Source organism: Penaeus monodon, chromosome 23 (genome assembly GCF_015228065.2).
Source record: "Penaeus monodon isolate SGIC_2016 chromosome 23, NSTDA_Pmon_1, whole genome shotgun sequence".
NCBI classification, from domain to species: Eukaryota; Metazoa; Arthropoda; class Malacostraca; order Decapoda; family Penaeidae; genus Penaeus; species Penaeus monodon.
In genome coordinates, this window is record NC_051408.1 from 20,387,133 (window position 1) to 20,390,540 (window position 3,408).

A 3,408-nucleotide genomic window follows, 5' to 3' on the forward strand; every position below is an offset into this window, starting at 1 on the left:
TTGACAGAGCTGTGACAGATTGTATTTCTAATCAGCAAAATCGGCAACACTTTGATGGATTATAATACTTTGCAAACATGAATATGACACTTCAGTATACAATCAGGGTACTTTCCACTCCTTGAGTGTAAACATAAACCTTCGATACATGCCACTGAGTCTAATTAAGTTACTACATTATAATAAATGCATTAACAAGAGTTAACTCTGGAGCTCTGACTTGATGAGCTCCCTAGGTATTAAAGAATGCATACAATATACCAGTCAACTGTACCATGGTCCAGTTTCCATGCCCCTTTTTTTTCACCACTGCCTTGTGCTGATAAAAGCTAAAATAAGTATTATTCTGATTTATTATCAAACAACAATTTTCTTGAGAAATAAAGATGGGAAATTATGACTTCTATACAATGATAACTTTTAATCATAATATTTTTTTAGAAATTAAGTAAAACAGGAAATTAAAGCAGACCAGAAATCACAGTCTTTTACTTTTTCTGTCTGTGTTCTGGAACGGTTAAAAAGAGGTAGGTACAAGTTTTTACAATGAGCCTTACACTGATACATTTGTAGATTGTTTCTCTAATATTTACACCATATATCTGAATGACAAAAAAGGAACTGAGTTTGACACAAAAGGATAAATATCTTCCATGAATACAAAGGATACATACAAAAACATGATAGCATAGCCCTATTAGTATGAATTAGATATATCACAATTTTCTTTAAGCAAGTAGCACCTTATTTTGTGCTGCTGTAACTGACTATGCACTTGTCATCTTCAATCCTGACTTGATAGGAAAATACACACTGATAAAGAAAAAAATGGAAATGTATCATTCATTAGCATTACATTCAACAGTGAATTCTGTGGTTGACATATAATCTTGAGATTCTATAATCTTAACAAATACAATTTGCACAAAAGAGCACACATTCTTCATATCACAATCATCTGTGTAGGAAGTTCTCTTGAACACAGTCTTCAAAATGCAAAACATTTCTATTTGCAATTCCGTATCTTAATTAAAAGATAAGTTTAATTTAAAGATCCTTTGCTTGTTCAAACTTTAGAGGTCTTCTAGGCCAGTCTGTTTTCTCCATGCCTTTGTGCTTGATGCATAAAACTTTTTCAATTCTCAAGTGTTGGATTCATATTTACGAAAATCCATTCTTTGACGTATATTCATCAAATACATCTGACAAGGCTGTTTCAGCATCTTTCATCAGCTGTTGTAATCAAACAAAAAGCATTGACAAATCTTGAAGACCTTGCTCCACATGCTGCGGACTGGCAAAATTATTTTCAATGTTATAGTCAGTGACCCAGCCAGTTACATGAGAATATGCAACATTACATCTATTCTTTTTCAAAATATACAATCTCTGAGACACTTCATAGACTGCACTTCCAGGAAAATCACATTTATTGGGATTCTCCAGGTACTGAAGATCAAGATTCAGAAATGAGCTGCATTTAGTACATCTCCTACACGTGCAGAGCTCCGTGATCTGCTTTGCTCTGCAATGTACATGAGATTAACAGCAAGAGATGGAATTGCTGAGGAAGAAGCTCACATAATATAGAAAAGTGATCAAACCTCTGCCATCCAGTTAGCACAATACCACGGAAAGGAATGGTACTCTTATACATGCTTAGAACTTCCATCCATTCTTTGTGGTTTGTCAGACGGTCATTAATGTTTGTTATGTAACTCTTGGTCTTGTTGCACCTTTAAAAGCACTGGCTACCCAAATTCCACTGAAGACTGCTGAAATTTTTCCAAATATCTGAACGAAGGTCAACCATTATATTATCACCATATTTCCATACCATGATCTCTAGCAGTGCCCAACCTGAGCATCTGGATTGCCCTCAAAGGAACCTTACGAAATTCATCATCCCACATTATGGCTGAATATCATGAGTTTCCTTTACATATCTGCAACACTTTAACATGATGCAGAAATAAGTCATTTTTGCCAAACTGCTGATTCATGAGAAAATGCTGGCAACGGGAACACTCTCCAAGGTTGTACACTTCATCTGAGCCAATGGTAGCCAGTTGAGGTCTGGATGCATTTCTACAATTTGATCAATCATCATTCTAATCAGTGGAATTGTTCCATTATTTGTAGGACAAATAACCTGAGGATAATTTGGAACTTCTCGAAGATCTGCAAATTCTTTTAGCTTCAGCACATATTCCATGTGGCAAAGGTTTGGATAATGTATCACCTCAAGATTATTCTTCTTTGCAACTTCAAGGATGTCTGCAATATCCCTTTGGCATAAGCATTATACGCAGAAAGGGACTCTAACTTTCCCAATATGGAAACATATCCTCATATTCAATAAGCAGTCAGTTGCACCAAAGGAGCTCAGGAGTGAAAAAGCTCTCAGGTACTCAACCTTGGGAGGTGCTCCCTTCAAATCTAAGTGAACAATCTTGTGTTTGAGGTGCATCTCTCCATTCATGTCACTGCCATTGCTGCACTCTGTTCCTCAATCACTTTGCCAGGACCTTCCCAAGCACTTGGCTCTTGTGGAGTACGACACCAAGGGATCATGATTCATTCTTCGCCTCATTTCTTTCTCTGCTGTCATCTTATGGATTTGGCAAAGATTTTGCTCTCATATTCCTTCTGTTTCTTTATATTTCTGGACTTTGTGTTAATAAATCAGAAGAATCATCAAGAGCTGACCGATGCTGGGCCCTCGCTGAGAATGGTTCAGGCACATCCATCTTAGAGCTTTCAGATGAACTTGAGATCATATACAACATTAATATCAAAGCAATGGCAAAGCAGGCCATAGTTAAACAATCGTGTGCTCTCCTCGGAAACATTCTAAACACTAAAGAGTCTAGTCAATTTAGGATGTCAACTCTGTGATGTCTGTACTACAGCCTACCTAATGGCACATCAGGCACATTACCACACAAAATTATATATTTACACAGCTTCCTGTTTCCTCAATAATCCTTGACTTACAGCATATCTTCGTTGCTGAGTTCCTGAAAAGAAAAAATATGCAGAGATAGAAAAATTCAAGCTCTTTAATTCATCTTCAACCTTATATATCAAATAACAACCTTTCATTATCAAATAATTAACTTTCTTTAATAAGAAAGAGATATAAATCCAATGACTACTAACAAACTGATAATCATTATAAAACCAATCTATTGTTCCTTTGGTTTCAGTCCTCTACATTTTACAAAAAAAAGATAAATCTGATGTGTGAAAATAATTCTACACTGATGGAGATTAATTTTTAGATTCCTTCAGTTTGTTTACCAATGATTAGTATAATATAAACTTCTTGTACATTCATAATATTTTTCTTCTAATATATATGCTAGAATGTTAACCTGTTATTGCAAATAACATTTATTACCATTT

At 35.3% G+C, this 3,408-nt stretch overlaps 1 protein-coding gene and 1 pseudogene across 3 annotated transcripts in view; one reads left to right on the forward strand and one right to left on the reverse strand.

The window, feature by feature from the left end:
* LOC119587882 (hexosaminidase D-like) overlaps positions 1-3,408 on the forward strand; it is a 29,841-nt gene that overhangs the window by 6,641 nt on the left and 19,792 nt on the right. The window lies entirely within an intron of this gene.
* LOC119588172 lies at positions 1,162-2,482 on the reverse strand (annotated as a pseudogene).